Genomic DNA, 21,002 nt, shown 5'->3' on the forward strand with positions numbered 1-21,002 from the left:
CAGCCCTAGCCACAGCCGCAGTCCCAGCCCTAGCCCCAGCCCCAGTCCCAGCCCGAGCCCCAGCCCTAGCCCCAGCCCCAGCACTAGCCCCAGACCCAGCCCTAGCCTTAGCCTCAGCCCCAGCCCCAGCCCCAGCCAAACCAGCCCCAGCCCCAGCCACAGATCCAGCCCCAGCCCCAGCCCCAGCCCTAGCCCCAGTCCCAGCACCAGCACCAGCCCCCGCCCCAACACTAGCCCCAGACCCAGCCCTATCCATATCCTCAGCCCCAGCTCCTGCCCCAGCCCCAGCCCTAGCCCCTTATGCTGATCCTATAGAGGCCCTTGCGATCCTCCTAGGCTTTCCCCTGACAATGTGGTAACTAAGGCCTTGACACTATTTCTAAGTAAAGCCCAAGTCTAGCCCCAGCCGCAGCCCCATCCTCTGATGCTGATCGTATAGAGGCCTTTGTGCTCCTCCTAGGCCTTGCCCTGACACTGTCCTTAAGTAAGGCCTTGACCCTATTCCTAACTAAGGGCCTAACCCTAAACCTAGCCCCAGCCCCAGCCCCAGCCCCAGCCCTAGCCGCAGCCCTAGCCCTAGCCCTAGTCCCAGCCCCAGCCAGAGCCCCAGCACTAGCCCCATGCCCAGCCCTAGTCCCAGCCCCAGCCCTAGCCCCAGCCCCAGCCCCAGCCACAGCCACAGACTTAGCCCTAGCCATAGCCGCAGTCCCAGCCCTAGCCCCAACCCACGCCCCAGCCCCAGCCTGAGCCCAAGCCCCAGCCTCAGCCCCAGCCCTAGCCGCAGCCGCAGTCGCAGCCCTAGCCACAACCCCCGCCCCAGCCCCAGCCCCAACCCCAGCCCCAGCCCCAGCCCTAGCCGCAGCCGCAGTCCCAGCCCCAGCTCCAGCCCCAGCCCCAGCCCCAGCCACAGACCTTGCTCTAGCCCCAGTCCCAGCCCCAGCCCCAGCCGCAGCCCCAGCACTAGCCTCAGAGCCAGCCCTAGCCTTAGCCTCAGCCCCAGCTCCAGCCCCAGGCCCAGCCCTTGCCCTAGCCCCAGCCACAGCCCCATTCCTAGCCCCAGCCCTAGGCCGAACCCCATCCCCTGATCCTGATCCTACTGAGGCCCTTATGATCCTCTTAGACCTTGCCCTGACACAGTCCTTAATTAAGGCCTTGATCCTATTCCTAACTAAGGCCCTAGCCCTAAACCTAGCCCCAGCCCCAGCCCCAGCCCCAGCCCTAACTGCAGCCCTAGCCCTAGCCCCAGTCCCAGTCCCAGGCCCAGACCGAGCCCCAGCCCCAGCCCCAGCACCAGCTACAGCACTATCCCCAGCCAGAGGCCTAGCCCCAGCCCTATCCCTAGCCCCAGCCCCAGCCCCAGCCCGAGCCCCAGCCCCAGCCCCAGCCGCAGCCCTAGCCCGACCCCTAGCCCCAGCTCCAGCCCTAGACCCAACCCCAGCCCTAGCCCCAGCCTTAGTCCCTGATGCTGATCCTATAGAGGCCCTTGCGATCCTCCTAGGCCTTCCCCTGACAATGTTGTAACTAACGCCTTGACACTATTTCTAACTAAGGCCCCAGGTCCAGCCCCAGCCGCATCCCCATCCCCTGATGCTGATCCTATAGAGGCCTTTGTGCTCCTCCTAGGCCTTGCCCTGACACTGTCCTTAAGTAAGTCCCTGACCCTATACCTAACTAATGGCCTAGCCCTAAACCTAGCCGCAACCCCAGCCCCAGACCTAGCCCCAGCCCTAGCCCTAGCCCCAGTCTTAGCCCCAGCCCCAGGCCCAACCCAATCCCCTGATGCTGATCCTACAGAGGAACTTATGCTCCTCCTAGGTCTTGCCCTGAAACTGTCCTTAACTCAAGCCTTGACACTACTACTAACTCAGGCCCTGTCATTATACCTAACGAAAGCTCTGATGCTAACCCTAACTAAGGCCCTGACAGTGAGCACTAACTAAGGCCTTGACACTATTCCTAACTAAGGCCCCAGCCCTAGCCCGACCCCTAGCCACAGCTCCAGCCCTAGCCCAAGCCCCAGCCCAAGCCCTAGGCCCAGCCGCAGCCGCAGTCCCAGCCCTAGCTACAGCCCTAGCCCCTGATGCTGATCCTATGGAGGCCCTTACGATCCTCGTAGGCCTTCCCCTGACAATGTGATAACTAAGGCCTTGACACTATTTCTAACTAAGGCCCCAAGTCCAGCCCCAGCCGCAGATCCAGCCCCTGATGCGGATCCTATAGAGGCCTTTATGCTCCTCGTAGGCCTTGCCCTGACACTGTCCTTAAGTAAGGCCTTGACCGTATTCCTAACTAAGGGCCTAGCCCTAAATCTAGCCCCAGGCCCAGCCCTAGCCCCAGCGCCAGCCCCAGCCCCAGTCCGAGCCCCAACCCCAGCCCCAGCCCCAGCACTAGCCCCAGACCCAGCCCTAGCCTTAGCCTCAGTCCAAGCCCTATCCCCAGCCCCAGCCCCATCCCCAGCCCCAGATCTAGACCTAGCCCTTTATGCTGATCCTATAGAGGCCCTTGCGATCCTCCTAGGCCTTCCCCTGACAATGTGGTAACTAAGGCCTTGACACTATTTCTAACTAAGGCCCCAAGTCCAGCCCCAGCCGCAGCCCCAGCCCCTGATGCTGATCCTATAGAGGCCTTTATGCTCCTCCTAGGCCTTGCCCAGACCCTGTCCTTAAGTAAGGCCTTGACCCTATTCCTAACTAAGGGCCTAGCCCTAAACCTAGCCTCAGCCCCAGCCCCAGCCCTAGCCCCAGCCCTAGCCCTAGACCCAGTCCCAGCCCCAGCTCCAGCCCCAGCCCCAGCCACAGCACTAGCCCCAGCACTAGCCCCAGACTCAGCCCTAGGCTTAGCCTCAGCCCCAGCTCAAGGCCAAGCCCCAGCCCCAGCCAGAGACCTAGCCCTAGCCCTAGCCCCAGCCACAGCCCCAGGCCCAAACCCAGCCCCTGATGCTGTTCCTTCAGAGGCCCTTATGCTCCTCCTAGGCCTTGCCCTGACACTGTCCTTAACTCAGGCCTTGACACTACTAATAACTCAGGCTGTGATACTGTCCCTAACTAAGGCCCTGACAGTGTCCCTGTCTAAGGGACTGGATGTCCTCCTAACTCTGGCCCTGCCATTATACATAAAAAAAGCTCTGACGCTCGTCCTAACCGAGGCCCAGATACTGTCCCTCACTAAGGCCCTGACACTACTTCTAAGTCATGCCCTAACATTATACCTAACGTAGGCTCTGATGCTAACCCTATTTAAGGCCCTGACTGTGGCCCTAACTAAGGCCTTCACACTATTCCTAAATAAGGGCGTACCCCTAGCCCTAGCCGCAGCCCCAGCTCAAGCCCCAGCGCCAGCCCCAGCCCCAGCCCCAGCCCTAGCCCTAGCCCCAGCCCCAGCCCCAGTCCTAGCCCCAGCCCCAGGCGGAACCCCATCCCCAAATGCTGATCCTACAGAGGCCCTTATGCTCCTCCTAGGCCTTGCCCTGACACTGTCCTTAACTCAGGCCTTGACACTACTACTAACTCAGGCCCTGTCATTATACCTAACAAAAGCTCTGATGCTAAACCTAACTAAGGCCCTGACAGTGACACTAACTAAGGCCCCAGCCCTAGCCTGACCCTTAGCCCCAGCTCCAGCCCTAGCACAAGCCGCAGCCGCAGCCCTAGCCCCAGCTGCAGCCGCAGTCCCAGCCCTAGCTACAGCCCTAGCCCCTGATGCTGATCCTATGGAGGCCCTTTCGATCCTCGTAGGCCTTCCCCTGACAATGTGGTAACTAAGGCCTTGACACTATTTATAACTAAGGCCCCAGGTCCAGCCCCAGCCGCAGCCCCAGCCCCTGATGCTGATCCTATAGAGGCCTTTATGCTCCTCCTAGGCCTTGCCCTGACACTGTCCTTAAGTAAGGCCTTGACCCTATTCCTAACTAAGGGCCTAGCCAAAAACCTAGCCCCAGCCCTACCCCCAGCCGTAGCCCTAGCCCTAGCCCCAGTCCCATCCCCAGCCCCAGCCCCAGCACTAGCCCTAGCCCTAGCCGTAGCCTTAGACTCAGCCCCAGCTCCAGCCCTAGCTCCAGCCCCAGCTCCAGCCCCAGCCGCAGCCACAGAGCTATCCCTAGCCCCAGCCCCAGCCCCAGCCCCAGGCCCAAACCCAGCCCCTGATGCTGATCCTACAGAGTCCCTTATGCTCCTCCTAGGCCTTGCCCTGACACTGTCCTTAACTCAGGCCTTGACACTACTAATAACTCAGGCTGTGATACTGTCCCTAACTAAGGCCCTGACAGTGTCCCTGTCTAAGGGACTGGATGTCCTCCTAACTCTGGCTCTGCCATTATACATAAAAAAAGCTCTGACGCTCATCCAAACCGAGGCCCCGATACTGTCCCTCACTAAGGCCCTGACACTACTTGTAACTCATGCCCTGACATTATACCTAACGTAGGCTCTGACGCTAACCCTAAATAAGGCCCTGACTGTGACCCTAAATAAGGTCTTCACACTATTCCTAACTAAGGGTATAGCCCTAACCCTAGCCGCAGCCCCAGCCCAAGCCCCAGCCCCAGCCCAAGGCCCAGCCCTAGCCCTAGCCCCAGCCACAGCCCCAGTCCTAGCCCCAGCCCCAGGCCGAAACCCATCCCCTGATGCTGATCCTACAGAGGCCCTTATGCTCTTCCTAGGCCGTGTCCTGACACTGTCCTTAACTCAGGCCTTGACACTACTACTAACTCAGGCCCTGTCATTATACCTAACGAAAGCTCTGATGCTAAACCTAACGAAGGCCCTGACAGTGACACTAACTAAGGCCCCAGCCCTAGCCCGACCCCTAGCCCCAGCTCCAGCCCTAACCCCAACCCCAGCACTAGCCCCAGCCCCAGCCCTAGCCCCTGATGCTGATCCTATAGAGGCCTTTATGATCCTCCTAGGCCTTCCCCTGACAATGTGGTAACTAATGCCTTGACACTATTTCCCACTAAGGCCCCAGGTCCAGCCCCAGCCGCAGCCCCAGCCCCTGATGCTGATCGTATAGAGGCCTTTATGCTCCTCTTAGGCCTTGCCCTGACACAGTCCTTAAGTAAGGCCTTGACCCTATTCCTAACTAAGACCCTAGCCCAAGCCACAGCCCCAGCCCCAGCCCCATCCCCAGCCCTAGCCTTAGCCCTAGCCTTAGCCCCAGCCCCAGCCCCAGTCCTAGCCCCAGCCCCAAGCCGAACCGCATCCCTTGATACTGATCCTACAGAGGCCCTTATGCTCCTCCTAGGCCTTGCCCTGACACTGTCCTTAACTCAGGCCCTGTCATTATACCTAATGAAAGCTCTGATGCTAAACCTAACTAAGGCCGTGACAGTGACACTAATTAAGGCCCCAGCCCTAGCCCGACCCGTAGCCCTAAGGACAAACTAAGGTTTGGGTTCAGGGCTAGGGTTAGGGTTAGGGAAGGGCAAGGCTTAGGGCACAGGTGAGGGTACTGAAACGGGGGAGGGTCAGGCTATGTGCTGACGCACGGGTCAGTGCCAGCATACGGGCCAGGAGTAGGGTACGGCGTAAGGTAAGGTGTACGGCTGGTGGTGGGTTTCCGTTCCGGGCTAGGGTTAGGGTTAGGGAACGGCAAGTCTTAGGGCACAGGTGAGGGTACGGAAACATGGGAGGGTCAGGCTACGTGCTGACGCACGGGTCCGTGCCAGCGTACGGGCCAGGAGTGGGCAACGGCGTAAGGTAAGGTGTAGGGCTTGTGGTTGATTTCCGTTCCGGGCTAGGGTTAGGGTTAGGGAACGGCAAGGCTTAGGGCACAGGTGAGTGTATGGAAACGTGGGAGGGTCGGGCTACGTGCTGACGCACGGGTCAGTGCCAGCGTACGGGCCAGGAGTAGGCAACGGCGTAGGATAAAGTGTAGGGCTGTGGGTGGATTTGCGTTCCGGGCTAGGGTTAGGGTTAGGGAATTGCAAGGCTTAGGGCACAGGTCAGGGTACGGAAACGCGGGAGGGTAAGGCTACGTGCTGACGGACCGGTCAGGGCCAGAGTACAGGCCAGGAGTAGGAAGCGGCGTAGGGTAAGGTGTAGGGCTGGTGGTGGGTTTCCGTTCCGGGCTAGGGTTAGGGTTAGGGAACGGCAAGGCTTAGGGCACTGGTGAGGGTACGGAAACGTGCGAGGGTCAGGCTTCGTGCTTACGCACGGGTCAGTGCCAGGGTACGGGCCAGGAGTAGGCAGCGGCGTAGGGTAAGGTGTAGGGCTGGTGGTGGGTTTCCGTTCCAGGCTAGGGTTAGGGTTAGGGAACGGCAAGGCTTAGGGCACAGGTTAGGGTACGGAAACGTGGGAGGGTCGGGCTACGTGCTGATGCACGGGTCAGTGCTAGCGTACAGGCCAGGAGTAGGCAACGGCGTAGGATAAAGTGTAGGGCTGGTGGTGGATTTGCGTTCTGGGCTAGGGTTAGGGTTAGGGAACGGCAAGGCTTAGGGCACAGGTGAGGGTACGGAAACGAGGGAGGGTCAGGCTACGTGCTGACGCACGGGTCAGTGCCAGCGTACGGGCCAGGAGTAGGCAACGGCGTAGGACAAAGTGTAGGGCTGGTGGTGGATTTGCGTTCCGGGCTAGGGTTAGGGTTAGGGAACGGCAAGGCTTAGGGCACAGGTGAGGGTACGGAAACGTGGGAGGGTCAGGCTACGTGCTGACGCATGGGTCAGTGGCAGCGTATGGGTCAGGAGTAGGGTACGGCGTAAGGTAAGGGTAGGGCTGGTGGTGGGTTTCTATTCCGGGCTAGGGTTAGGGTTAGGGAACGGCAAGGCTTAGGGCACAGGTGAGTGTTCAGAAACCTGGGAGGGTCAGGCTACGTGGTGACGCATGGGTCAGTGCCAGCGTACGGGCCAGGAGTAGGCAACGGCGTAAGGTAAGGTGTAGGGCTGGTGGTTGGTTTCCGTTCCAGGCTAGGGTTAGGGTTAGGGAAGGGCAAGGCTTAGGGCACAGGTGAGGGTACGGAAACTTGGGAGGGTCGGGCTACGTGCTGACGCACGGGTCAGTGCCAGCGTAAGGGCCAGGAGTAGGCAACGGCGTAGGATAAAGTGTAGGGCTGGTGGTGGATTTCCGTGCCGGGTAGGTTTAGGGTTAGGGAACGGCAAGGCTTAGGGCACAGGTGAGGGTACGGAAACGTGGGAGGGTCAGGCTACGTGCTGACGCACGGTTCAGTGCGAGCGTACGGGTCAGGATTAGGGTACGGCGTAAGGTAAGGTGTAGGGCTGGTGGTGGAATTGCGTTCCGGGCTAGGGTTAGGGTTAGGGAACGACAAGGCTTAGGGCACAGATGAGGGTACGGAAACGTGGGAGGGTCAGGCTACGTGGTGACGCACGTGTCATTGCTAGCGTACGGGTCAGGAGTAGGGTACGGCGTAAGGTAAGGTGTAGGGCTGGTGGTGGGTTTCTATTCCTGGCTAGGGTTAGGGTTAGGGAACGGCAAGGCTTAGGGCACAGGTGAGGGTACGGAAACGTGGGAGGGTCAGGCTACGTGCTGACGCATGGTTCAGTGCCAGCGTACGGGCCAGGAATAGGGTACGGCGTAAGGTAAGGTGTAGGGCTGGTGGTGGGTTTCCTTTCCGGGCTAGGGTTAGGGTTAGGGAACGGCAAGGCTTAGGGCACAGGTGAGGGTACGGAAACGTGGGAGGGTCAGGCTACGTGCTGACGCATGGGTCCGTGCCAGCGTACGGGCCAGGAGTGGGCAACGGCGTAAGGTAAGGTGTAGGGCTTGTGGTTGATTTCCGTACCAGGCTAGGGTTAGGGTTAGGGAACGGCAAGGCTTAGGGCACAGGTGAGGGTATGGAAACGTGGGAGGGTCGGGCTACGTGCTGACGCACGGGTCAGTGCCAGCGTATGGGCCAGGAGTAGGCAACGGCGAAGGATAAAGTGTACGGCTGGTGGTGGATTTGCGTTCTGGGCTAGGGTTAGGGTTAGGGAACGGCAAGGCTTAGGGCACAGGTGAGGGTACGGAAACGTGGGAGGGTCGGGCTACGTGCTGACTCAGAGGTCAGTGCCAGCGTACGGGCCCGGAGTAGGCAACGGCGTAGGATAAAGTGTAGGGCTTGTGGTGGATTTGCGTTCCGGGCAAGGCTTAGGGTTAGGGAACGGCAAGGCTTAGGGCACAGGTGAGGGTACGGAAACGTGGGACGGTCAGGCTACGTGCTGACGCATGGGTCAGTGCCAGTGTAAGGGCCAGGAGTAGGCAACGGCGTAGGGTAAGGTGTAGGGCTGGTGGTGGGTTTCCATTCCGGGCTAGGGTTAGGGTTAGGGAACGGCAAGGCTTAGGGCACAGGTGAGGGTACGGAAACGTGGGAGAGTCGGGCTACGTGCTGACGCACGGGTCAGTGCCAGCGTACGGGCCAGGAGTATGCAACGGTGTAGGATAAAGTGTAGGGCTGGTGGTTGATTTCCGTTCAGGGCTAGGGTTAGTGTTAGGGAACGGCAAGGCTTAGGGCACAGGTGAGGTTACGGAAACGTGGGAGGGTCGGGCTACGTGCTGACGCACAGGTCAGTGCCAGCGTACGGGCCAGGAGTAGACAACGGCGTAGGATAAAGTGTAGGGCTGGTGGTGGATTTGCGTTCTGGGCTAGGGTTAGGGTTAGGGAACGGCAAGGCTTAGGGCACAGGTCAGGGTATGGAAACGCGGGAGGGTAAGGCTACGTGCTGATGCACGGGTCAGTGCCAGAGTACAGGCCAGGAGTAGGCAACGGCGTAGGGTAAGGTGTAGGGCTGGTGGTGGGTTTCCATTCCGGGCTAGGGTTAGGGTTAGGGAACGGCAAGGCTTAGGGCGCAGGTGAGTGTACAGAAACGTGGGAGGGTCGGGCTACGTGCTGACGCACGGGTCAGTGCCAGCGTACGGGACAGGAGTAGGGTACGGCGTAAGGTAATGTGTAGGGCTGGTGGTGGAATTGCGTTCCGGCCTAGGGTTAGTGTTAGGGAACGGCAAGGCTTAGGGCACAGGTGAGGGTACGGAAACGTGGGAGGGTCAGGCTGCGTGCTGACGCACGGTTCAGTGCCAGCGTACGGGACAGGAGTAGGGTAAGGCGTAAGGTAAGGTGTAGGGCTGGTGGTTGGTTTCCGTTCCAGGCTAGGGTTAGGGTTAGGGAACGGCAAGGCTTAGGGCACAGGTGAGGGTACGGAAACGTGGGAGGGTCGGGCTACGTGCTGACGCAGAGGTCAGTGCCAGCGTACGGGCCAGGAGTAGGCAACGGCGTAGGATAAAGTGTAGGGCTGGTGGTGGATTTGCGTTCCGGGCTAGGGTTAGGGTTAGGGAACGGCAAGGCTTAGGGCACAGGTGAGGGAACGGAAACTTGGGAGGGTCAGGCTACGTGCTGACGCATGGGTCAGTGCCAGCGTACGGGCCAGGAGTAGGCAACGGCGTAAGGTAAGGTGTAGGGCTGGTGGTGGGTTTCTATTCCGTGCTAGGGTTAGGGTTAGGGAACGGCAAGGCTTAGGGCACAGGTGAGGGTACGGAAACGTGGGAGGGTCGGGCTACGTGCTGACGCACGGGTCAGTGCCAGCGTACGGGCCAGGAGTATGCAACGGCGTAGGATAAAGTGTAGGGCTGGTGGTTGATTTCCTTTCCGTGCTAGGGTTACTGTTAGGGAGCGGCAAGGCTTAGGGCACAGGTGAGGTTACGGAAACGTGGGAGGGTCGGGCTACGGGCTGACGCACAGGTCAGTGCCAGCGTATGGGCCAGGAGTAGGCAACGGCGTAGGATAAAGTGTACGGCTGGTGGTGGATTTGCGTTCTGGGCTAGGGTTAGGGTTAGGGAACGGCAAGGCTTAGGGCACAGGTCAGGGTACGGAAACGCGGGTGGGTAAGGCTACGTGCTGATGCACGGGTCAGTGCCAGAGTACAGGCCAGGAGTAGGCAACGGCGTAGGGTAAGGTGTAGGGCTGGTGGTTGGTTTCCATTCCGGGCTAGGGTTAGGGTTAGGGAACGGCAAGGCTTAGGGCACAGGTGAGGGTACGGAAACGTGGGAGGCTCAGGCGACGTGCTGACGCACGGCTCAGTGCCAGCGTACGGGCCAGGAGTAGGCAACGGCGTAACGTAATGTGTAGGGCTGGTGGTTGGTTTCCGTTCCAGGCTAGGGTTAGTGTTAGGGAACGGCAAGTCTTAGGGCACAGGTGAGGGTACGGAAACGTGGGAGGGTCGGGCTACGTGCTGACGCAGAGGTCAGTGCCAGCGTACGGCCAGGAGTAGGCAACGGTGTAGGATAAAGTGTAGGGCTGGTGGTGGATTTGCGTTCTGGGCTAGGATTAGGGTTAGGGAACGGCAAGGCTTAGGGCACAGGTGAGGGTACGGAAACGTGGGAGGGTCAGGCTACATGCTGACGAATGGGTCAGTGGCAGCGTACGGGCCAGGAGTAGGCAACGGCATAAGATAAGGTGTAGGGCTGGTGGTGGGTTTCTATTACGGGCTAGGGTTAGGATTAGGGAACGGCAAGGCTTAGGGCACAGGTGAGGGTACGGAAACGTGGGAGGGTCCGGCTACGTGCTGACGCACGGGTCAGTGCCAGCGTACGGGCCAGGAATATGCAACGGCGTAGGAAAAAGTGTAGGGCTGGTGGTTGATTTCCGTTCCGGGCTAGGGTTAGGGTTAGGGAACGGCAAGGCTTAGGGCACAGGTGAGGTTACGGAAACGTGGGAGGGTCGTGCAACGTGCTGTCACACAGGTCAGTGCCAGCGTACGGGCCAGGAGTAGGCAACGGCGTAGGATAAAGTGTAGGGCTGGTGGTGGATTTGCGTTCTGGGCTAGGGTTAGGGTTAGGGAACGGCAAGGCTTTGGGCACAGGTCAGGGTATGGAAACGCGGGAGGGTAAGGCTACGTTCTGATGCACGGGTCAGTGCCAGAGTACAGGCCAGGAGTAGGCAACGGCGTACGATATAGTGTAGGGCTGGTGGTGGATTTGCGTTCCGGGCTAGGGTTAGGGTTAGGGAACGGCAAGGCTTAGGGCACAGGTGAGGGTACAGAAACGTGGGAGGGTCGGGCTACGTGCTGACGCACGGGTCAGTGCCAGCGTAAGGGCCAGGAGTAGGCAACGGGGTAGGATAAAGTGTAGGGCTGGTGGTGGATTTGCGTTCTGGGCTAGGGTTAGGGTTAGGGAACGGCAAGGCCTAGGGCACAGGTGAGTGTACAGAAACGTGGGAGGGGCGGGCTACGTGCTGACGCACGGGTCAGTGCCAGCGTACGGGCCAGGAGTAGGCAACGGCGTAGGGTAAAGTGTAGGGCGGGTGGTGGACTTGCGTTCAGGGCTAGGGTTAGGGTTAGGGAATGGCAAGGCTTAGGGCACAGGTTAGGGTACGGAAACGCGGAGGGTAAGGCTACGTGCTGACGGACCGGTCAGTGCCAGAGTACAGGCCAGGAGTAGGCAACGGCGTAGGGTAAGGAATAGGGCTGGTGGTGGGTTTCCGTTCCGGGCTAGGGTTAGGGTTAGGGAACGGCAAGGCTTAGGGCACAGGTGAGGGTACGGAAACGTGGGAGGGTCAGGCTACGTGCTGACGCACGGGTCAGTGCCAGCGTACGGGCCAGGATTAGGCAACGGCGTAAGGTAAGGTGTAGGGCTGGTGGTTGGTTTCCATTCCAGGCTAGGGTTAGGGTTAGGGAACGGCAAGGCTTAGGGCACAGGTGAGGGTACGGAAACGTGGGAGGGTCAGGCTACGTGCTGACGCACGGTTCAGTTGCAGCATACGGGCCAGGAATAGGGTACGGCATAAGGTAAGCTGTAGGGCTGGTGGGGGGTATCCGTTCCGGGCTAGGGTTAGGGTTAGGGAACGGCAAGGCTTAGGGCACACGTGAGGGTACGGAAACGTGGGAGTGTCAGGCTACGTGCTGACGCACGGGTCAGTGCCTGCGTACGGGCCAGGAGTAGGCAACGGCGTAGGATAAAGTGTAGGGCTGGTGGTGGATTTGCGTTCCGGGCTAGGGTTAGGGTTAGGGAACGGCAAGGCTTAGCGCACAGGTGAGGGTACGGAAACGTGGGAGGGTCAGTCTACGTGCTGACGCACGGGTCAGTGCCAGCGTACGGTTCAGGAGTAGGGTACGGCGTAAGGTAAGGTGTAGGGCTGGTGGTGGGTTTCTATTCCGGGCTAGGGTTAGGGTTAGGGAACGGCAAGGCTTAGGGCACAGGTGAGGGTACGTGAACGTGGGATGGTTAGGCTACGTGCTGACGCACGGTTCAGTGCTAGTGTACGGGCCAGGAATAGCTTACGGCGTAAGGTAAGGTGTAGGGCTGGTGGTGGTTTTCCGTTCCAGGCTAGGGTTAGGGTTAGGGAGCGGCAAGGCTTAGGCCACAGGTGAGGGTTCGGAAACGTGGGAGGGTCAGGCTACGTGCTGACGCACGGGTCTGTGCCAGCGTATGGGCCAGGAGTAGGGTACGGCGTAAGGTAAGGTGTAGGGCTTGTGGATGATTTCCGTTCCAGGCTAGGGTTAGGGTTAGGGAACGGCAAGGCTTAGGGCACAGGTGAGGGTACAGAAACGTGGGAGCGTCGGGCTACGTGCTGATGCACGGGTCAGTGCCAGGGTACGGGCCAGGAGTAGGCAACGGCGTAGGATAAAGTGTAGGGCTGGTGGTGGATTTGCGTTCCGGTCTAGGGTTAGGGTTAGGGAACGGCAAGGCTTAGGGCACAGGTGAGGGTATGGAAAAGTGGGAGGGTCAGGCTACGTGCTGACGCACGGGTCAGTGCCAGCGTACGGGTCAGGAGTAGGGTACGGCGTAAGGTAAGGTGTAGGGCTGGTGGTGGGTTTCTATTCCGGGCTAGGGTTAGGGTTAGGGAACGGCAAGGCTTAGGGCACAGGTGAGAGTACGGAAACGTGGGAGGGTCAGGCTACGTGCTGAAGCACAGGTCAGTGCCAGCCTACGGGCCAGGAGTAGGGTACGGCGTAAGGTAAGGTGTAGGTCTTGTGGTTGATTTCCATTCCAGGCTAGGGTTAGGGTTAGGGAACGGCAAGGCTTAGGGCACAGGTGAGTGTACAGAAACGTGGGAGGGTCGGGCTATGTGCTGACGCACGGGTCAGTGCCAGCGTAAGGTCCAGGAGTAGGCAACGGCGTAGGATAAAGTGTAGGGCTGGTGGTGGATTTGCGTTCAAGGCTAGGGATAGGGTTAGGGAACGGCAAGGCTTCGGGCACAGGTGAGTGTACAGAAACGTGGGAGCGTCGGGCTACGTGCTGACGCACGGGTCAGTGCCAGCGTACGGGCCAGGAGTAGGAAACGGCGTAGGATAAAGTGTAGGGCTGGTGGTGGATTTGCGTTCCGGGCTACGGTTATGTTTAGGGAACGGCAAGTCTTAGGGCACAGGTCAGGGCACGGAAACGCGGGAGGGTAAGGCTACGTGCTGACGGACCGGTCAGTGCCAGAGTACAGGCCAGGAGTAGGCAACGGCGTAGCGTAAGGTGTAGGGCTGGTGGTGTGTTTCCGTTCAGGGCTAGGGTTAGCGTAAGGGAACGGCAAGGCTTAGGGCAGAGGTGAGGGTACGGAAACGTGGGAGGGTCAGGCTACGTGCTGACGCATGGGTCAGTGCCAACGTACGGGCCAGGATTAGGCAACGGCGTAAGGTAAGGTGTAGGGCTGGTGGTTGGTTTCCGTTCCAGACTAGGGTTACGGTTAGGGAACGGCAAGGCTTAGGGCACATGTGAGGGTACGGAAACGTGGGAGGGTCGGGCTACGTGCTGACGCACGGGTCAGTGCCAGCGTACGGGTCAGGAGTAGGGTACAGCGTAAGGTAAGGTGTAGGGCTGGTGGTGGAATTGCGTTCCGGGCTAGGGTTAGGGTTAGGGAACGGCAAGGCTTAGGGCACAGGTGAGTGTACAGAAACGTGGGAGGGTCAGGCTACGTGCTGACGCACGGTTCAGTGCCAGCATACGGGCCAGGAATAGGGTACGGCGTAAGGTAAGGTGTAGGGCTGTTGGTGGGTATCCGTTCCGGGTTAGGGTTAGGGTTAGGGAACGGCAAGGCTTAGGGCACAGGTAAGGGTACCGAAACGTGGGAGGGACAGGCTACGTGCTGACGCACGGGTCAGTGCCAGCGTACGGGCCAAGAGTAGGCAACGGCATAGGATAAAGTGTAGGGCTGGTGGTGGATTTGCGTTCCGGGCTAGGGTTAGTGTTAGGGAACGGCAAGGCTTAGGGCACAGGTGAGGGTACGGAAACGTGGGAGGGTCAGGCTACGTGCTGACGCACGGTTCAGTGATAGCATACGGGCCAGGAATAGGGTACGGCGTAAGGTAAGGTGTAGGGCTGTTGGTGGGTATCCGTTCTGGGCTAGGGTTAGGGTTAGGGAACGGCAAGGCTTAGGGCACAGGTGAGGGTACGGAAACGTGGGAGGGTCAGGCTACGTGCTGACGCACGATTCAGTGCCAGCGTACGGGCCAGGAGTAGGGTACGGCGTATGGTAAGGTGTAGGGCTTGTGGTTGATTTCCGTTACTGGCTAGGGATAGGGTTAGGGAACGGCAAGGCTTAGGGCACAGGTGAGGGTACGGAAACGTGGGAGGGTCGGGCTACGTGCTGACGCACGGGTCAGTGCCAGCGTACGGGCCAGGAGTAGGCAACGGCGTAGGATAAAGTGCAGGGCTTGTGGTGGATTTGCGTTCGGGGCTAGGGTTAGGGTTAGGGAACGGCAAGGCTTAGGGCACAGGTGAGGGTACGGAAACGTGGGACGGTCAGGCTACGTGCTGACGCATGGGTCAGTGCCAGCGTAAGGGCCAGGAGTAGGCAACGGCGTAGGGTAAGGTGTAGGGCTGGTGGTGGGTTTCCATTCCGGGCTAGGGTTAGGGTTAGGGAACGGCAAGGCTTAGGGCACAGGTGAGGGTACGGAAACGTGGGAGAGTCGGGCTACGTGCTGACGCACGGGTCAGTGCCAGCGTACGGGCCAGGAGTATGCAACGGCGTAGGATAAAGTGTAGGGCTGGTGGTTGATTTCTGTTCAGGGCTAGGGTTAGTGTTAGGGAACGGCAAGGCTTAGGGCACAGGTGAGGTTACGGAAACGTGGGAGGGTCGGGCTACGTGCTGACGCACAGGTCAGTGCCAGCGTACGGGCCAGGAGTAGACAACGGCGTAGGATAAAGTGTAGGGCTGGTGGTGGATTTGCGTTCTGGGCTAGGGTTAGGGTTAGGGAACGGCAAGGCTTAGGGCACAGGTCAGGGTACGGAAACGCGGGAGGGTAAGGCTACGTGCTGATGCACGGGTCAGTGCCAGAGTACAGGCCAGGAGTAGGCAACGGCGTAGGGTAAGGTGTAGGGCTGGTGGTGGGTTTCCATTCCGGGCTAGGGTTAGGGTTAGGGAACGGCAAGGCTTAGGGCGCAGGTGAGTGTACAGAAACGTGGGAGGGTCGGGCTACGTGCTGACGCACGGGTCAGTGCCAGCGTACGGGACAGGAGTAGGGTACGGCGTAAGGTAATGTGTAGGGCTGGTGGTGGAATTGCGTTCCGGCCTAGGGTTAGTGTTAGGGAACGGCAAGGCTTAGGGCACAGGGGAGGGTACGGAAACGTGGGAGGGTCAGGCTGCGTGCTGACGCACGGTTCAGTGCCAGCGTACGGGACAGGAGTAGGGTAAGGCGTAAGGTAAGGTGTAGGGCTGGTGGTTGGTTTCCGTTCCAGGCTAGGGTTAGGGTTAGGGAACGGCAAGGCTTAGGGCACAGGTGAGGGTACGGAAACGTGGGAGGGTCGGGCTACGTGCTGACGCAGAGGTCAGTGCCAGCGTACGGGCCAGGAGTAGGCAACGGCGTAGGATAAAGTGTAGGGCTGGTGGTGGATTTGCGTTCCGGGCTAGGGTTAGGGTTAGGGAACGGCAAGGCTTAGGGCACAGGTGAGGGAACGGAAACTTGGGAGGGTCAGGCTACGTGCTGACGCATGGGTCAGTGCCAGCGTACGGGCCAGGAGTAGGCAACGGCGTAAGGTAAGGTGTAGGGCTGGTGGTGGGTTTCTATTCCGTGCTAGGGTTAGGGTTAGGGAACGGCAAGGCTTAGGGCACAGGTGAGGGTACGGAAACGTGGGAGGGTCGGGCTACGTGCTGACGCACGGGTCAGTGCCAGCGTACGGGCCAGGAGTATGCAACGGCGTAGGATAAAGTGTAGGGCTGGTGGTTGATTTCCTTTCCGCGCTAGGGTTACTGTTAGGGAACGGCAAGGCTTAGGGCACAGGTGAGGTTACGGAAACGTGGGAGGGTCGGGCTACGGGCTGACGCACAGGTCAGTGCCAGCGTATGGGCCAGGAGTAGGCAACGGCGTAGGATAAAGTGTACGGCTGGTGGTGGATTTGCTTTCTGGGCTAGGGTTAGGGTTAGGGAACGGCAAGGCTTAGGGCACAGGTCAGGGTACGGAAACGCGGGTGGGTAAGGCTACGTGCTGATGCTCGGGTCAGTGCCAGAGTACAGGCCAGGAGTAGGCAACGGCGTAGGGTAAGGTGTAGGGCTGGTGGTGGGTTTCCGTTCCAGGCTAGGGTTAGTGTTAGGGAACGGCAAGTCTTAGGGCACAGGTGAGGGTACGGAAACGTGGAAGGGTCGGGCTACGTGCTGACGCAGAGGTCAGTGCCAGCGTACGGCCAGGAGTAGGCAACGGCGTAGGATAAAGTGTACGGCTGGTGGTGGATTTGCGTTCTGGGCTAGCATTAGGGTTAGGGAACGGCAAGGCTTAGGGCACAGGTGAGGGTACGGAAACGTGGGAGGGTCAGGCTACATGCTGACGAATGGGTCAGTGGCAGCGTACGGGCCAGGAGTAGGCAACGGCATAAGATAAGGTGTAGGGCTGGTGGTGGGTTTCTATTACGGGCTAGGGTTAGGATTAGGGAACGGCAAGGCTTAGGGCACAGGTGAGGTTACGGAAACGTGGGAGGGTCCGGCTACGTGCTGATGCACGGGTCAGTGCCAGCGTACGGGCCAGGAATATGCAACGGCGTAGGAAAAAGTGTAGGGCTGGTGGTTGATTTCTGTTCCGGGCTAGGGTTAGGGTTAGGGAACGGCAAGGCATAGGGCACAGGTGAGGTTACGGAAACGTGGGAGGGTCGTGCTACGTGCTGTCACACAGGTCAGTGCCAGCGTACGGGCCAGGAGTAGGCAACGGCGTAGGATAAAGTGTAGGGCTGGTGGTGGATTTGCGTTCTGGGCTAGGGTTAGGGTTAGGGAACGGCAAGGCTTTGGGCACAGGTCAGGGTATGGAAACGCGGGAGGGTAAGGCTACGTTCTGATGCACGGGTCAGTGCCAGAGTACAGGCCAGGAGTAGGCAACGGCGTACGATATAGTGTAGGGCTGGTGGTGGATTTGCGTTCCGGGCTAGGGTTAGGGTTAGGGAACGGCAAGGCTTAGGGCACAGGTGAGGGTACGGAAACGTGGGAGGGTCGGGCTACGTGCTGACGCACGGTTCAGTGCCAGCGTAAGGGCCAGGAGTAGGCAACGGGGTAGGATAAAGTGTAGGGCTGGTGGTGGATTTGCGTTCTGGGCTAGGGTTAGGGTTAGGGAACGGCAAGGCCTAGGGCACAGGTGAGTGTACGGAAACGTGGGAGGGTCGGGCTACGTGCTGACGCACAGGTCAGTGCCAGCGTACGGGCCAGGAGTAGGCAACGGCGTAGGATAAAGTGTAGGGCTGGTGGTTGATTTCCTTTGCGGGCTAGGGTTAGGGTTAGGGAACGGCAAGGCTTAGGGCACAGGTGAGGGTACGGAAACGCGGGAGGGTAAGGCTACGTGCTGATGCACGGGTCAGGGCCAGAGTACAGGCCAGGAGTAGGCAACGGCGTAGGGTAAGGTGTAGGGCTGGTGGTGGGTTTCCATTCCGGGCTAGGGTTAGGGTTAGGGAACGGCAAGGCTTAGGGCACAGGTGACGGTACGGAAACGTGGGAGGGTCAGGCTGCGTGCTGACGCACGGTTCAGTGCCAGCGTACGGGACAGGAGTAGAGTAAGGCGTAAGGTAAGGTTTAGGGCTGGTGGTTGGTTTCCGTTCCAGGCTAGGGTTAGGGTTAGGGAACGGCAAGGCTTAGGGCACATGTGAGGGTACGGAAACGTGGGAGGGTCGGGCTACGTGCTGATGCAGAGGTCAGTGCCAGCGTACGGGCCAGGAGTAGGCAACGGCGTAGGATAATGTGTAGGGCTGGTGCTGGATTTGCGTTCCGGGCTAGGGTTAGGGTTAGGGAACGGCAAGGCTTAGGGCACAGGTGAGGGTACGGAAACGTGGGAGGGTCGGGCTACGTGCTGACGCACAGGTCAGTGCCAGCGTACGGGCCAGGAGTATGCAACGGCGTAGGATAAAGTGTAGGGCTGGTGGTTGATTTCCGTTCCGGGCTAGGGTTAGGGTTAGGGAACGGCAAGGCTTAGGTCACAGGTGAGGTTACGGAAACGTGGGAGGGTCGGGCTACGTGCTGACGCACAGGTCAGTGCCAGCGTACAGGACAGGAGTAGGCAACGGCGTAGGATAAAGTGTTGGGCTGGTGGTGGATTTGCGTTCTGGGCTAGGGTTAGGGTTAGGGAACGGCAAGGCTTAGGGCACCGGTCACGGTACGAAACTGTGGGAGGGTAAGGGTACGTTCTGATGCACGGGTCAGTGCCAGAGTACAGGCCAGGAGTAGGCAACGGCGTAGGGTAAGGTGTAGGGGTGGTGGTGGGTTTCCATTCCGGGCTAGGGTTAGGGTTAGGGAACGGCGAGACTTAGTGCACAGGTGAGGGTACGGAAACGTGGGAGGGTCAGGCTACGTGCTGACGCACTGGTTAGTGCCTGCGTACGGGCCAGGAGTAGGCAACGGCGTAAGGTAACGTGTAGGGCTGGTAGTTGTTTTCCGTTCCAGGCTAGGGTTAGGGTTAGGGAACGGCAAGGTTTAGGGCACATGTGAGGGTACGGAAACGAGGGAGGGTCGAGCTACGTGCTGACGCACGGGTCAGTGCCAGCGTACTGGCCTGGAGTAGGCAACGGCGTAGGATAAAGTGTAGGGCTGGTGGTGGATTTGCGTTCCGGGCTAGGGTTAGCGTTAGGGAACGGCAAGGCTTAGGGCACAGGTGAGGGTACGGAAACGTGGGAGGGTCAGGCTACGTGCTGACGCACGGGTCAGTGCCAGCGTACGGGCCAGGAGTAGGCAACGGCGTAGGATAAAGTGTAGGGCTGGTGGTGGATTTGCGTTCCGGGCTAGGGTTAGGGTTAGGGAATGGCAAGGCTTAGGGCACAGGTGAGGGTACGGAAAACTGGGAGGGTCAGGCTGCGTGCTGACGCACGGTTCAGTGCCAGCGTACGTGACAGGAGTACGGTATGGCGTAAGGTAAGGTGTAGGGCTGGTGGTGGGTTTCCGTTCCAGGCTAGGGTTAGGGTTAGGGAACGGCAAGGCTTAGGGCACAGGTGAGGGTACGGAAACGTGGGAGGGTCAGGCTACGTGCTGACGCACGGGTCAGTGCCAGCGTAAGGGCCAGGAGTAGGCAACGGCGTAGTATAAAGTGTAGGGCTGGTGGTGGATTTGCGTTCCGGGCTAGGGTTAGGGTTAGGGAACGGCAAGGCTTAGGGCACAGGTGAGTGTACAGAAACGTGGGAGGGTCGGTCTACGTGCTGAAGCACGGGTCAGTGCCAGCGTACGTGCCAGGAGTAGGCAACGGCGTAGGATAAAGTGTAGGGCTGTGGGTGGATTTGTGTTCCAGGCTAGGGTTAGGGTTAGGGAATTGCAAGGCTTAGGGGACAGGTCAGGGTACGGAAACGCGGGAGGGTAAGGCTACGTGCTGACGGACCGGTCAGTGCCAGAGTACAGGCCAGGAGTAGGCAGCGGCGTAGGGTAAGGTGTAGGGCTGGTGGTGGGTTTCCGTTCCGGGCTAGGGTTAGGGTTAGGGAACGGCAAGGCTTAGGGCACAGGTGAGGGTACGGAAGCGTGCGAGGGTCAGGCTTCGTGGTTACGCACGGGTCAGTGCCAGGGTACGGGCCAGGAATAGGCAGCGGCGTAGGGTAAGGTGTAGGGCTGGTGGTGGGTTTCCGTTCCAGGCTAGGGTTAGGGTTAGGGAACGGCAAGGCTTAGGGCACAGGTTAGGGTACGGAAACGTGAGAGGGTCGGGCTACGTGCTGATGCACGGGTCAGTGCTAGCGTACAGGCCAGGAGTAGCCAACGGCGTAGGATAAAGTGTAGGGCTGGTGGTGGATTTGCGTTCTGGGCTAGGGTTAGGGTTAGGGAACGGCAAGGCTTAGGGCACAGGTGAGGGTACGGAAACGTGGGAGGGTCAGGCTACGTGCTGACGCACGGGTCAGTGCCAGCGTACGGGCCAGGAGTAGGCAACGGCGTAGGACAAAGTGTAGGGCTGGTGGTGGATTTGCGTTCCTGGCTAGGGTTTGGGTTAGGGAACGGCAAGGCTTAGGGCACAGGTGAGGGTACGGAAACGTGGGAGGGTCAGGCTACGTGCTGACGCATGGGTCAGTGGCAGCGTATGGGTCAGGAGTAGGGTACGGCGTAAGGTAAGGTGTAGGGCTGGTGGTGGATTTCTATTCCGGGCTAGGTTTAGGGTTAGGGAACGGCAAGGCTTAGGGCACAGGTGAGGGTACGTGAACGTGGGAGGGTCGGGCTACGTGCTGACGCACGGTTCAGTGCCAGCTTACGGGCCAGGAATAGGGTACGGCGTAAGGTAAGGTGTAGGGCTGGTGGTGGGTTTCCGTTCCGGGCTAGGGTTAGGGTTAGGGAACGGCAAGGCTTAGGGCACAGGTGAGTGTTCAGAAACCTGGGAGGGTCAGGCTACGTGGTGACGCATGGGTCAGTGCCAGCGTACGGGCCAGGAGTAGGCAACGGCGTTAGGTAAGGTGTAGGGCTGGTGGTTGGTTTCCGTTCCAGGCTAGGGTTAGGGTTAGGGAAGGGCAAGGCTTAGGGCACAGGTGAGGGTACGGAAACTTGGGAGGGTCGGGCTACGTGCTGACGCACGGGTCAGTGCCAGCGTAAGGGCCAGGAGTAGGCAACGGCGTAGGATAAAGTGTAGGGCTGGTGGTGGATTTCCGTGCCGGGTAGGGTTAGGGTTAGGGAACGGCAAGGCTTAGGGCACAGGTGAGGGTACGGAAACGTGGGAGGGTCAGGCTACGTGCTGA

This window comes from Mesoplodon bidens (assembly GCF_964165515.1).
Source record: "Mesoplodon bidens genome assembly, chromosome: 10".
In the NCBI taxonomy this organism is placed as follows: Eukaryota; Metazoa; Chordata; class Mammalia; order Artiodactyla; family Ziphiidae; genus Mesoplodon; species Mesoplodon bidens.